Consider the following 16,203-nt stretch of genomic DNA (forward strand, 5'->3'; position numbering starts at 1 on the left):
AATTTTCTTTCTCAATGCATTACCATATATAATAACTTCACCCCACAGAATCAAGAAACCAAAACATGCTCCATTTTCTTATGCTCCATGCACTCTTAGGAAGCCTGGCTTATCAGCAGCATTCAAAATGCATTTATAAAACAGCAAGTCTCACAGCAGAGTGAATGAGCACCCCTGAGCCCCTTTATATATGGTAATGACTAATTTTGGATTACTAGTGACTTCCTGACCAATCTTTATTCCAGTAGATAGTAATTTTTATGATAGCATTAATTCTTGAATTTTCTACTAGAAAATACATAACATATTCAGGGTAAAAGATCTCTATATTACAATTCTGCCTTCTCTAGTAATAGTTGCTATTTATTATAGTATAATATATTCTATATTATATGTATATAATATATAACATGTCATTGGCCCTCCTTTCCCTCCAGTCTCTTCTCCATTTTTGCCCCTGTAGTTTTCTTAGACAGGAAACATTCTGGGTCAGTTTTTGACTGTGGGATGGCAACCCCATTCCTCCACTTGATGCTGTCTTTCTACTAGAGGTGGACTCTACAAATTTTTTCTGGGCATTTCATTTAAGGTTGCTCCCTTTGAGTCCTGAGAGTCTCTCATCTCCCAGGTCTCTGGTACATCCTAGACAGTCACACCACCTCCTACCTCTTGAGGTTGTCTGTTTTCATTCTTTCTGTTGACCCATATCTCCCCATATCTGATCGTGTTCCCCCTGTGCCCTTTCGTTACCCTCTATCACCCAGGTCCCTCCTTTGCTCTGCTGTCTGTGATTGCTTTTGTCATGCTCCCAATTGTGATTAAGGCATCCTCACTTGGGCCCTTCAATTTTTTAGCCTTCTTGAGTTCTGTTGATTGTATTCTGGGTATTCTATACTTTTTTGTCTAATGCCCAATTATTAGTGAGTACATACCACGAATATCCTTTTGTATCTGAGTTGCCTCATTCACAAAAATATTTTCTATTTCCATCCATTTGCCTGTAAAACTCATGATGTTCTCGTTCTTAGTACATTAATAGTATTCCTTTGTTGAAATTAACCACACTTTCTGTATGCATTCTTCCTTTGTGGGACATCTGAGTTGTTTCCAGCTTCTGGCTATCACAAACAAGGCAGCTATGAACATAGTGGAACACTTGCCCCTGTGGCATGATAGGGCATCTTTTTGCATATATGCCCAAGTATGGTCTTCAGGTAGATCTATTTCTAAGGGAACATTTGTAATAAATTACAAATGCCTGGGCCTTATAACTAGGCTTGTTCCTGACTAGCTCCTAACTTATTAATTGGTTTATTCTATTCTAAGTTCTGTAACATGGCTCCCTAGTTGCCTCTTTTTACTCCATACCTGGTTTCCACTCTGTGTCTCCCTGGTAAATCCTCCTGCTTCTGACCTTCTGGAAGAGGTTCTTTCAAGGCATCCTATTTTCTACTCCCTGCCTTTACTATAAGCCATCAAATTTTTAAATAAACCAATAAGAGGGTGAGAGGTTTAGTGTTTACTAAACACTGAAGACATGTGCTATTTCATCTATACCAAAGTCCAGTCTGTAATCAAATCTCTGCAGGTTCAGAAATCAGCATTTGTATGATACAGAGACAAAATTCACACAGTGCATAAAAATGTCACTCCAACAGCACAATAATAAAGATGTAGTAGAATATTTCTATCACTTCAGGTTTTTTCTCCATGCCCCATCAAAATAGAGGTGATTACGCCTTTGATTTTTATAAACCTGTTCTAGTTTGCTGCTATTGAACTTGGAGGACAAAGAACACATGTATCCGTGTCTGACTATTTATCCTAGGCATGGTTTTCTTGAAGTCTCAGCCTGCATGTTTCCATGCTTCCTTCCTATTTATATCAGTAGGTGAACATACTACTAATCCAGTTATGTTGATTTCAACGTTTATTGATTCAAGATAAAGCTGATATGAATGTCCCTATGATATTTTATTTGTGTGTGTGTGTGTGTGTGTGTGTGTGTGTGTGTGTAGTTATAATGTTCTTTCTTGCTATAGATGATTATGTTGAATTTAGTGTGTCAGAATCTGTCTACCTATTTATCTTCCTATCTATACATCATCCAACTATGTTTATGTACATCCCATAAAAAGTGTTGCACATATATGTTATTATTCCAGTTTTGTTCAGGCAGGAGTCTATATTCCTGTACATATTTGAATTTTCACATATTTTAGTAACTCCAAAGAAGTAAAGCAGAATCTCACTGAAAATTTAAATATTTCCTTTCACTACATATTTCTTTCTTTCCATTTGTTTTTTGTTTTTTTGTTTTTTGGGGTTTTTTTTGTTTTTTTGTTTTTTACATTTTTATCATTTTATTTACATTTCAAATGTGGTCACCCTTTCCTGGTTTTCCCTCCACAAAGGCCCCTCCCATTCCATCCCCCGCCTTACTGCCTCTATGAGAATGTTTCCTATCCACATACCCACTCCTGCTTCACCACCCTAGCTTCCTCCTCCACTGGGGAATTGAGCCTCCACAGGACCAAGGGCCTCTCCTCCCATTGATGCCAGGTAAGGCAATTCTCTGCTATATATGCAGATGGAGCCATGTGTCCCTCCATGAGTACTCTTTGGTTGGTAGTTTAATCCCTGGGAGCTCTGGGCGGGGTTTGGTTATTTGATATTGTTGTTCTTCCTATGAAGTTGCAATCCCCTTCAGTTCATTCAGTCCTTCCCTTAACTCTTCCATTGGGGTTTCAGTGCTCGGTCTGAGGGTTGGTTGGAAGCATCTGCACTTCTATTGGTCAGGCTCTGGCAGAGCCTCTCAGGAGACAGCAATACCAGGCTCCACTCAGCAAGCACTTCTTGGCACCTGCAATAGTGTCTGGGTTTGGTGACTATATATGGATGGATCTCCAAGTGGGGCAGTCTCTGGATGGCCTTTCTTTCAGTCTCTGTTTTACTCTTTGTTCCTGCATTTCCTTTAGACAGGAATCATTCTGGGTTAAAATTTTTGAGGTGGGTGGGTTACCCCATCCCTTAACCAGGGGCTGTGCCTAGCCACTGAATATAGTCTCTATAGGTTCCATCTCTACTGTATTGGGTACTTAAGCTAATGCCATCCCTGTTGGGTACTGGGAACCTCTTGCTTCCCTGGCATCTGGGATTTTCTAGTGGCTATTCCTAGCTCCCTATCCTCCACTGGTACACACCTGCATTCAATTTCCTGATACTCTGTACTTCACCCTTTCTCCTCCCACACCTGATCCTGCCCCACTTTCCCTCCCTCCCTCCATCTCTTGTGATTATTTTGTTCCCTCTTCTACGTAGGAAAAAAAAAAAGTGTAATCGTCTACACTTTGATCTTTCTTCTTTTTAAACTCCATATGGTTTGTAGGTTGTATCATGAGTATTCTAAGATTTTGGGCTAATATCCACTTATCAAAGAGTACATACCATGTGTGTTCTTTTGTGGCTGGGTTACCTCCCTTAGGCTGATATTTTCTAGTTCCATCCATTTCCCTGAGAAGTTCATGAATTTATTGTTTTTAATAGCTGAGTAGTACTCCATGTTGTAAATGTACCACATTTTCTCAATGGGTGTGGGGATATACACCTATAACATCAGCATTGATCAGGCTGAGTCAAGAGAATCAATAATTCAAAATCTCTCATGTCTACAAAGTAAATTTGATATGATCCCAGGCTATCTAAGATCCTGATTAGAAAAACAAACAAACAAACTTACAAACAATACAAAACTGAAAATCCCAACACACTAAGAATATGAGTAAGCCACTAAAGTTCAAGCATGAGGATAGTTTGATATTAATACCCATGTACTAAACCTTGGTTGTCATGAATTTCTATGCAGACAAATTAAAACTATTGAAAAGAGTGGTTCAATTTTTTTTTCTTGGACTTTAAGTCAGATTCATGTGTGCATATTGCTTTGTATATTGGCTTAGACTGAAAGCAATCCCCCTGTATCTGTCTTCCAAGTGCTAGTTCTAAATGATACTTTAATTTATGTTTTACTCATTACCAGATATTAATGGTAAAATATTCAACTAAGTGTACTTACTATTTTCCTTAAGACTCTACAAAGTCATCTTCGATGTAATTTTAATTAATAACTGCATTTTTAATTGATTATAAATGTGTACTCTCTCATTTTGTGTGGTATCTTAACACAAACTAGAGTTATCAGAGAGCAAAGAACCTCAGTTGAGGAAATGCTTCCATGAAATTCAGCTGTAACACATTTTCACAATTGGTAATCAACCTCAACCATGGTGAGTGGTGTCATCCCTGGCCTGGTAGTCCTGGGTTCTATAAGAAAGCAAGCAAGCAAGAAGCAAGACAGTAAATATTATCTCTCCATGTCTTCTGCATCAGCTTCTGCCTCCAGGTTCTGCCATGTCTGAGTTCCTGTCCTGACTTCCTTCAATGACAAACAGTGAAATAGACATGTAAGCCAAATAAACCCTTCTCTTTCCTACTTGCTTTTTGTCATGGTATTTTATCAAAGCAATAGAAGCCCCAACTAAGACAGTGTGTGAAATTATATTTTCCATTATAACATTTTTCTTTTATGAGAGTACTCTTTTTGTTGGTTACTTATAACAGTAATCTAAAAATCCCATTTTAATATAATAAATGCTTGCATGACTTGGATAATTAAAATACATGCACTGTGAATGACATATATTTAAGTTTGCTTTGCAGTACAGGTTGATAAGATTTGCTTTCTAGTTTAACATTTTAATCCTCTTATATTATTGTGTTTCTAACATGACCAATTTTATTTATATCCCAGTGAGTATTTTCTTCTTGTATCTTTTTCCTTTTATTTCAATCTATTATTCTTTTGTTCTTCTTGGCACAATCAAGAACTAATTAACTCATATTTTATGTTGCACTTATATTTTGGCTTGGGATTATCTCCAATAACTCGGATCTTAAAGGTCCTTCAGATGTCAGTGTGCTAAAAATTTCATCTCTAGGATAAACCTTGTGGAGTGGTATTCTACACTTAGCTTAGTTGGAACTTGTTAGCTCATTGAAGCATGTCCTAGAATGGGATTATGTGTAAGTCCCCTTTATTCTTTTATTTTGTGTGATACAAAGGGTTTGTCTGAGTGATATGCTCCTACCATCTTAAACTACTTCATCTAAGACTTGAAAAAAGGGAGTTTACAGGAAACAGACTGCAACTTCTTTCATGTTTGAATTTATCTTCTCTGAGAGCATTTCAGAGTACATTAACTCTTTGTATGCATATTTCCAATATTCTTTACTTTTTTTTTTTTTCTCATTGCATGTTTCTGACTGCTACATGTCTCATTACAGATCTTCACTCAATATGCCTTGTCAAATCAATTCTTCGGTGACAGAATCAATATTTCAAAATGCTTGAGTGTGTATATCATCATTATTTTAGAGGATTTGGCGTGGTACTTAAAATACAATGCTATTTTTAGTTTTGTTTTTCCCCTCTTACCATCTTGAAAATATTTCTTTTACTTTCTTGGCTGATACTTTTCTCTGAAATCATAAAAATTCAATTTCTGTATGTGTTTTTGTATTTATCTGATTTTGGGTTCATGGGAAGGCTTGCAAAGTAAACAAAAACTTACACAAATGGAAATTATGGAAAAAAAACAACATACAGGAAAGAATTACCCACAGCTACAATCAGAGCTTTGTCTTTCTCTCTTTGAGATGGCAGAAGTTTATATCTGTAGTCTTTTAAATGGAGCCTTGGTGCATTTTGAAGGACCCAGCATAACATTACAAACTCCATTTTATATTTAGACTCCATCTTGTGTTAAGCCTGTCCTTGGGTTGAACTCAGTTGTTCCAGGAACCAAGACACCCCTAGCAACAGCCATAACTCCCCTAATAACAGCCAGTCCACCCTGAGTAACAACCAATCAGCTCTTGAGAGGAAACTACCTAATGTTCCAGATATTTTGAAATAGATTACTCAAGTTAACCAGCATTGCTCATAGCAAGCTGAAATCATTACTAGCCAAAGAAATGAACCAAGCTGGAATTTTCAAATGTTAAAAAATATGTTATAGGTTAGGGAAAGCCCCTAACCTGCTGTGACTGTGATAAAATGGCAAGGCTTCACCAGCTTGGAAACTTCCACACGCGTCCACTGTGTCTGAGAGGTTCGAGGGTCCAAGCTTGAATAAAGACTTTGCATTTGCATATGAGTTGGATTCCTGGTAGTCTCTGGTGGTCTGTGGGTACCTCACAGTTTGGGCATAACACATTTCATAATACTATTAACTATAGCTTCATTATTTCAACATCTTATAATGCAAGTCTAGCAGTGGAGAATTTTACTGATGCACCTGATAACTCTATCAGATGGGAATAAAAACTAGGAAAGAAAGAATCTACCAGAAAAAAGAGAATGCAGTAACTTTTTAAATAAAGAAGAAAATAAAAAAGAATGAAGATATAAATAGCCTAGACCTTGACTTTTAACTATCTTCCTTCTAATGCAGCAGACATATTACTTCTAACTAAACTTTACCCCTTCCATAGAGAAAGAGAGCACATTTCCTGAATCCAAGAAAAAGATCCCTAGGAGATAACATATTCAATGTAACATGGTCCTTTGGGGATCAGTGACTTTATATCTGTGTGGTTGTTAACCACTTTGCCTGATCCATGTCATGTCATCAGAGAGCACCTTACTTATTCTTACTTATTAATTCATTGCAGGAAAGACTCTCCTATTCAGTGTACTTAAGACCTTTTGTTCATTTTTAATTTTTTATCTTATTTATTTTACTTTACTTTTTTAAAACTTATTTTTATTTGTGTATTTATTTATTTTTTGAGACAGGGCTTCTCTATGTAGTCTGGTCTATCCTCAACTCACTAAAGACTAGCCTTGAATTCAGAGATCCACCTGCCTCTGCCTTCCCATTGCTGAAGATAAAGACATGTACTCTCACCACCAGGCATTTTAATGTTCTTATGTAGAAAATCACTGTAACTCTCTCTATCTTCCCCTTTATCCCTCCAGCTTCTCCCCAGTTGCCCTCTTTGAAACCCCTGACATTGAGTCTCACATCATCAAGTTCATAACTTCTTTCCCATTGTGTTATATTCATAAGATATATCACAGCTCCTGCACACCTGGCATTGCATAGAAGGGGATAAAAAGATTGTAAAAGCCTGGATACCAAGGAATCTTCTGTGAAATACTCTTCCTAGAAAAAGTTGCATAAACAAGACATGAAAAACAGAAGTATTGACATCCATTTTAACATGAAAAGACAGGTGACACACCTAAGAAAAGAACTGTAGGTCGCTATTGATTGCTGGAATCAGAGAAGTGGGCTCTCTCACGGAAGGGATTCCTTATTGGGAGTGGTGCAGAGTGGTCAGAATTGAAACCATATATTTACAAACAAAAACAAACATACAAACAAACAGAACCTAATTCAGCAGATTCTCTTTATATGTGTTTGTGCATATCCGTTTTAGGTCACATTCTTGTTTTAAAGAATATTTATTTATTTAAAAGCTGTTTCCTGGGTTCCATTTTCTGGCCAACAGCACCACCTGCTTTTCTGGAGGCCACTTACACACCAGATCCTCCAAGTAAGAGCCCACCATAGTCCCTATGGCTGCAACTCCCTTAAAGCACACTCGACAACTGTAAACCGCACCCTATCCCATGGGTCCCATTTTCTGGTCTAAAACATCAGCAAAAAGCCTCTGCTTTTTTTTTTTTTTTTTTTTTTTTTTTTTTTTTTTTTTTTTTTTGAGGTGCCAACAGTTCTAGGGACTCCAGAGGCAACACTTCTTCCTCCCAAACTCCACTGGTCAGTCAGGGCACAAAAACCTCAGTGGAGACACTTCTAGGTGTAGGAATTTTAATCCAGCAACATGGCTTCTCTGATCACATACAAAGACTTTCTAGGTCTGTGTGATCTGGCTGGAGTCCTTAATTACAAAGTGATGTATAACCAAGGGATGGGCAAATTGATGAGTCAGGAAAAGATTAGATAGGCTAGGTTACACTAAGTCTGATGAAGATAGCACAGGAAAGGGAAGCTATTTAACACCAGTGCAGGGAGAGAGAGGAGTTAAAAGCCAGTCTGTCAGTCATTTCAGTTCAGTTCAGTCAGCTGTGAGTCAGTGCAGTGAGTGCAGTACAATGGAGTTGAATGCAGTGAAGTACAGGTAATCAGAGCTAGGTAAAGTCAGAGAATAAGTAGGAGCCAGAGATGAGAACAAATTGCCAGATTTAGTTTGAGGCCAACCCGAACAATTGAGTGAGTAGCTGAGAGAAGCCAGATTGAACCATTTTCAACCAGACAGCCAGAGATCAAAAAGAACTAGAAAGAGTAAATGTATTCAGCAGGTACCGTCTAAGACAATAAATACCCATGCAGAGATCTGGTATTAGGTAAGAGAAAAGGACTGAAGCTCTGAGGGTACGCACAAAGAATGTAAACAGCCACCAAGAGGAAATAGGAGGTTGCCCACCCCTGACCCCAGAATGCAACAAAGACCTGGGAGGTGAAAGACTCACAGGACTCAAAGAGAGAGACCTTAGATGAAACGCCTGACAGAAGGGAGAGGGAAGTATAGAGGTCACCTCCAGCAGGAAGACAGGACATCAAGTGAGGGATGGGATTACCATCCCACAATCACAGCCCTAATCCATAATTGATGCTGTCTGAAAGAGTTACAGGGATGGAAATGGAGAGAAGCCTGAGGAAAAGAAAGTTCAGGGACAGGCCCAAAGTGGGATCCAGCTCAAGGAGAGGTACCAAGGCCTGACACTATTACTGAGGCTATGCAGCACTCACAAAAACGGGACTTAGCATGACTGTCCTCTGAAAAACCCAACAAGTAGCTGAAAGAGTCAGATGCAGATATTTGCAGCCAACCAAGGGACAGAAGTAGCTGACCCCTGTTGTTGAATTAGGGAAGGCTGAAAGAAGCTGAGGAAAAGGGTGATCCCGTAGGAGGACCAGGAATCTTAATTAATCTGGAACCTGAGATCTCTCAAACATGGACCACCAAATAGACAGCATACACCAGTTGATATGAGGCCCCCAACACAAATACAGTAGAGGACTTCTGGGTCTGTGTACATTCGGAGATGATGCACCTAAACCTCCAGAGACTGGAGGCCCCAGGGAATTTAGAGATCAGGTTAGGTGGGGGGTAGGGTCATCCACATGGAGATAGGGTGGGATGGGGAGGTAGTGTGGTATGTAGCGGGTGGGTGGGGGGATGGGGAAAGGAATATAGAGTTTAAAAAATAAATTAAAAATAAAATAAAATAAAAAAACTAAAACTAAAACAAAACAAAGCAAAACAAAACAAAACAAATTACTTTTACATTACTGGATATGAAGATGAAATGGTTACCAAAACCATAGGCCACTCAAGCCAGAAGACCAGAAAGAGACTAAAAACCAGGGGTGAGGTAGGGGTAGGGAATCATATAAAAACAAACAAACAGAAAAACCAGGAACAAAACAGAAAAACAAAACGAAACAAAAACAAAAATAAACTCAGACATCAGCACCTAAACCTATAATACCCTACAAACCCTAATGTCTAGAGGCCAGTATAAGGAAACAATCAGGAATGGTAAGTTCAATATGGTACTGCCAAAGCTTGGCTATACTACTACAGCAAGCCCTGAATATCCCAACAAGTTGAGCTAAAATTAACCTTAAATCGAATCTTATGAAAATAATAGAGGTCTTTAAAGATGAAATGAATGAATCCCTTAAAGAAATACAGGAAAAAACAATCAATCAGGTGAAGGAAATGGATAAAACCCTTCAAGACCTGAAACTGGAACTAGATACAACAAAGGAAAAGCATATTTAGGGAATCCTAGAGATGAAAAAAAATCTAAGCTAAGGAGAACAGCAACTACAGATGAAAGTACCATCAACAGAGTACAAGAGGTGGAAGAGAATTTCAGACATAGAAGATATGATAGAAGAAATTGATGCATTGGCCAAAGAAAATGTTAAATCCAAAAAGTTCCTGACATAAAACATCTAGGAAATATGGAACACTATAAACAGACCCAACCTAAGCATAATAAAAATTTAAAAAGAGAAGATTCCCACCTCAAAGATCCAGAAAATATTTCCAACAAAATCATAGAAGAAAATTTCCCTAACCTAAAGAAAGATATCCCTATTAACATAAAAGAAGCTTTCACAACAGAGAATAAATTGGACCAGAAAAGAAAATCCTTTTACCACATAATAATCAAAACATTTTTGGCTTCAAGCAAGCAATGGTCTTCTCAACAAACGCTCTAAAAGGCAGTTGGGGTTAGAGAGGTGTTCTAATAGACCAGAGACTTCTCAGATTAATCTACCCAACAAAACTTTCAATCACCATAGATAGAGAAAACAAGATAATCCATGACAAACCAAATTTAAACAATATCTACCCACAAATCCAGTCCTATAGAAGAAGCTAGAATAAGAATCCAAAGAGGTTAATGCACCACCAAAACCTCACAGGAAATAATTTCTCTCCTGAAATACCAAAAGAATAACACAGGCTAACAGAATAGATGCAAAAGAGGATCCATACTTCTACTGAATACAAGAAGCACATATCAACATCAAAGATAGACTTCACCTCAGAGTAAAGGACTAACTAGAAAAGTATTTTCTAAGCAAAGAACCCAAGAAACAAGCTAGAGTAGCCATTCTAGTATTTAATACAATGGACTTCTAATCAAAATTTATCAAGAGAAATGTAGAAGGATACTTCAAACTAATCAAATGAAAAAAATCCATCAAGATGAATCTCAATTCTGAATAACTTTGCCCCAAATGGAAGGTATGCCACATTTTAAAAGGAAACATTCCTAAAACTTAAATGACAAATAGAACCCCTCACATTAATAGTGGAAGACTTTAACACCCCACTCTCAACAATAGAAAGGTCATACAGACATATTGTAAACAGAGAAATAACTGAACTAACAGATATGATTCAACTAGACCTAACAAGTATCTACACATTTATTCTAAACACAAAAGAATATACCCTCTTCTTAGTACATCAGGGAACCTTCTCCAAAAGCATGTATACTTGGTCACAAAACTAGTCTCAACAGATACAAGAAAAGTGAAATAAATAGCCCCTTTCATTTTACCAAACCACCATGGATTTTAGCTGGACCTTAACAACAATAGAAACAACAGGTAGCCCACAAAGTCATAGAAACAGAAGAACTCTCTAATCCATGACCACTAGGTCAAGGAAGCAAGAAAGATAGAAATTAAACTTTCTGGAATTCAATGAGTAGATAAGGTCAACAAGTCTGAACGCATGTGACAGAATGAATGCGGTGCTAAGAGGAAAGTTTATAGTACTAAATGCCTTCATAAACAAATTAATGAGATCTCATACTAGCAACTTAACAGCAAAATTGAAAGTTGTAGAACAAAAAGAAGCAAACACACTGAGAGCAAAAATCAATTAAATAGATACAAATTAGATAATAAAAGATTCAATAAAACAGAAAGTTAGTACTTTGATAAAATCAACAAGACAGACAGACCCTTATGCAAACTAACTAAAAGGCATAAAGACAAAATATCCAAATTAACAAAAGCCTAAATTAAAGGAGGGATATAACAAGAGTCATGAAAAAACTCTAAAGAATCATTGTGTCTTATAGCAAAATCTTGTACTCCAACAAGTGGAAAAATCTCAAGTAAATGGATTTTTTTTTTTTGATAAATACCATTTACCAAAGTGAAGTCAAGATCAAGTGAGCAATCAGGACCACATCATTTAATTGCAGAATTCTCCTGGACTTTCAACGTATAGATAATACCAACACTCCTCAAATTAGTCCACAATGTAGAACTGAAGGAACATTGCAAATTCATTTTAAGAGGCCATAGTCATGCTGATATCTAAACTACATAAATACCAAACAAAGAAAGAAAACCTCCAACCAATTTCCTTTATAAATATTTATGCAAAAATATTCAACAAAACAACCACAAACAGAATCCAAATATATATCAAAAAAGAAGAACCACCGTGATCAAGTAAGATTTATCCTAGAGATGAAGAGATTGTTCAACATATAAAATTCCACCATTTAAACAAACAGAAAAAAAGTTCATGATCATTTCATTTGATGCTGAAAAAGCCTTTTACAAAACCCAACACTAATTCATTATGGAAGTCTTAAAGAGAGAGCATGGATATGAATAATCTGAGATGACATTTGATGTCCATCAGAATGGTTAAAATTAAAAACTCAAGCAACAGATCATTCAATCAAGGATGTGGGGCAAGGACAACACTCCTCCACTCCTCTTGGGAGCGGAAACTTTTATATACACTTTGGAAATCAATGTGGTAGTTTCTCAGAAGACTAGGAATAAAACTACTACAACACCCAGCTATACCACTCCTGGGCATTCATTATAGGATACCCAACCATCCCACAAGTCCATTTGCTTTACTGTGCTCAAAGCAGCTGTATTCATAAAATTCAGAAACTGGAAATAGCCTAGATGTCCTTCAACCAAAGAATGGATTAAAAATGGTAAATTTACAGAATGGAATACTGTACAATCATTAAAACATGACATCATGAAATTTTCTTGCCAAGTGATGGAACTAGAAAAGGTCATCCTGAGTTTGAGGTAACCTAGAACCAGAAAGACAAACATGGTATATACTCACTTATAAGTAGATATTAACCAAAAAGTAAAGGAAAATCATGTTATTATCTACAAATCCCCCCAAAAGATAAGTAACAAGAAGAGCTCAGTGGTGGGAATGTGTGGATCAAGTTTAGAAGGAGAAATAGAATAGACATTATTGGGGGTAGATGGACGGTGTACTGGCAGGAGGATCAGAACAGGAAGAAGCAGGTGGATGGAGGACAGAGTTAGAGGGTACTGAGAGACTCAAATGGAATTGGAGGCATCTCTATGATGATCTAAAGCAAGGAAAACTCCCAGGAGTATATGAGGGTGACCATAGCTAAGACTCCTAGCAGTGGCTGATACAGAGTTTGAACCAGCAATCTTTTGTAATCAGACACATGACATCCAATAGATGGATTGGAGCACCAAACCAGTCATAAATCCTTTGACCTACAATTTGTCCTGCCTACAAGATGTGAAGTGATAAAGCAGAAATTGAATGTCTAACCAATGACTGGTCTAGCTTGAGACCCATGCCATGAGAGTGAATCCACCCCTAACACTGTTAATCACATTCTGCTAAACTTGCAAATAGAAGTGTAGCATAATTATCATCAGCGAGTCTTCATGGAGAAATTGAGAATCTGATGGAAATAGATGCAGTGAACTACAGACAAAAATTAGGTGGAGCTTGGGGAATCCTCCAGGAGAGGGGGGTAAAAGATTGTAGGAGCCAGAGGGATGAAGGGCATCATGAGAAAACTATATAATCAACTAACTTGGGCCCAGAGGAGCTCATAGATACTGAATTGCCAACCAAGGAGCATGCATGGGACTGATCTAGGCCTTCTGTATATATGTTATAGTTGTGTAGCTTGGTTTTCATGTGGGGTTCTTTGTTGTCTTTTTTGTTTTTTTGTTTTGTTTTTTTTTTGGTTTTTCTTTTTGTTTGTTTGTTTGCTTGGTTTGGTTTTTTGCGACAGGGTTTCTCTGTGTAGCCCTGGCTGTCCTGGAACTCACTCTGTAGACCAGGCTGGCCTTGAACTCAGAAATCCGCCTGCCTCTGCCTCCCCAGTGCTGGGATTAAAGGCGTGCGCCACCACATCCGGCTGCAGCTTGGTTTTCATGTGGGATTCTTAATAGCAGGGACAGAGGCTGTCTCAGACTTTTTTGCTTTCCTTTGGGAACTTTATCTCCTACTGGGCTTTCCTGTCTATCCTCAATAGGAGAAGATTCATGTATCTAATCTTATTGCAATGTGATATGAAAGGACTGGTTAATATCCATGGGAGTTCTCCCTTTTTTTAAACAGAAAGGCAGAAAAAAGTGAATTGGGATTGGTGGGGAGGGGGAACCACTGGAGGGAAAGCAGGGAAGGGAAACTGAGCTTGGCATGTTAATTAATAATTTAATTAATTAATCAGTATAGAAATGTATATATAGAAATGTATAAATGAATATTTATGTTCTCTCTCTGTGTCTCTCTGTCTCTGTCTCTGAATCTCTCTCTCTCTCTCTCTCTCTCTCTCTCTCTCTCTCTCTCTCTGTGTGTGTGTGTGTGTGTGTGTGTGTGCCTGTAAATACCATAGCACCTGTGTGGGGGTTAGAAGACATGATCGAACTGACAATGATCAGTTCTCTCAATCTATAATATTTATCCTGGAAATGAAACTCAAGTTTCCAAAATTGGCAGCAAGTGTTTTTACTTACTGTCCCTCTTGTCAGCACCCATTCTTGTTTTTCATGTTCCATAAGCTAGTAATCAATCCTGAATTAGTAAATTAGTCTTTAAATGTAGACTCCAGTGTAAAACTATTTCAGCAATACTTTGGGAAAGCCGATTTTGTTTTTTGTTTTGTTTTGTTTTGTTTTTTCACATTACTGAAAGTTTTTCCTTAGAAAACTTAGACTACCATCATGAGACATAGCTTATTTGAATCCAATCCTACACAATATCCTAGTATATAAATATTATCTTTATTACTATTTGAAGGGAAATTTTTAAATGGAGACTAGAACATTCAGTGTCACATTTTTGTTCTTTCTGGATATCCTTAGGTTGTAGTATTTTAAAATCATTGTTGTCTCTAATTGCCCATCCTTTCATGTAGTACTAATGATAATCTGAGGTTAAATAGTTGACTCTTCTGTCAGAACAATTACATAATGATTTTGTTTCCTGCTATTTGAACTGACATCTTTAAGCATAAAACATTCAGTAATAAAGCGCTTTTATTCTTCACATCTCTCCCATGAGTGGACTTAATCATAGCCTGGCTTTCTCTACAGATTATGGAAGAACTCTGTGACTCAAAAGACACCAATGGGGAGGAGCCAGAACTTCCTGAGGCAATGTTTCTGAGAGCTCTGTTATTTGTAGTGTGAAAAGATCAGATTTGAAACTGGGGAAATTTTCACTCTGCTACTTTTATTAGTTTTTGACAGTTTTGGCTCTGTTAAAAGCATAGACTGTTTTCCTATTTTCCAGAGATTTTATGTTAATGACAGAAACAAACTCAAGAAAGCTTAAATGTGAAGGTAGATTGTTTGATGCTTAGCTTGTAACTGTGAGTATGACTCCTTTGTACTCTATTTAAGAGAGTAGCATATTACACTTACACGTGAGGACAAGGAATTAGAAAATGGGTACTTTCATCCTGTGACCACATGATGACCTGTAGTCACGTGATGTACTGTGACCACATGATGACCTGTAGTCACGTGATGTCCTGTGTGCACATGATGACTTGTGGACACATGATCATTTGTGGTCACATGATGACTGGTAAACTCAGTGAAACATAAAGGAAGAAAAATATACCAATCAACTAAACAGCAACAAAATCCCAAGAAATGAGCGAATTTGTAGAAGGAAATGGGGGAGGTTTGTGAGGCTAGGAGGCAGTAAATATAGATAAGGAGGTATGGAAATCAGAATGTATTTAAGCATGAACAAAATGGTCAAAAATAGAGGTTAACAAACCTCAGCAGAAATAAGATGGAATAGCATGATGATCTATATTCCCTTTGCTCTTACCCAGACACTTAGGCAAGGAGTTATGTTACTAGATTATTCATGTAAGGAAATGGAACACTGTGATGAAAGATGATATTGGTCTTGAAGGCACATTGTTTGGTACCTGTTATTGAATAGTTCTCATCTTTAACAACAAATATTAACATACAACATGTATGCTGAGGAGGATTTCCAAAAAATCTGCTGGTGCTAATTGACTTTGAGTTCTTCTGCACAGCACATACAACCTGAGGTTATTCTCAGCAGAAATCTTACTACTACTATGTTTGTATAATATGAAAGATTAACAGCTGGGCAGTAGTGGTGCATGACTTTAATCCCAGATCTAGGGATACAGAGGCAGACCAATTTCTGAGTTCAAGGCCAGCCTGGTCTACAGAGTTAGTTCTAGGACAGCCAGGGCCATACAGAGAAACCCTGTCTCGAAAAAGAAAATAAAAAAAAAAGAAAAGAAAGAAAAGAAAAGAAAGATTA

The sequence above is a fragment of the Mus pahari genome, chromosome 6, assembly GCF_900095145.1.
Source record: "Mus pahari chromosome 6, PAHARI_EIJ_v1.1, whole genome shotgun sequence".
NCBI lineage: Eukaryota > Metazoa > Chordata > Mammalia > Rodentia > Muridae > Mus > Mus pahari.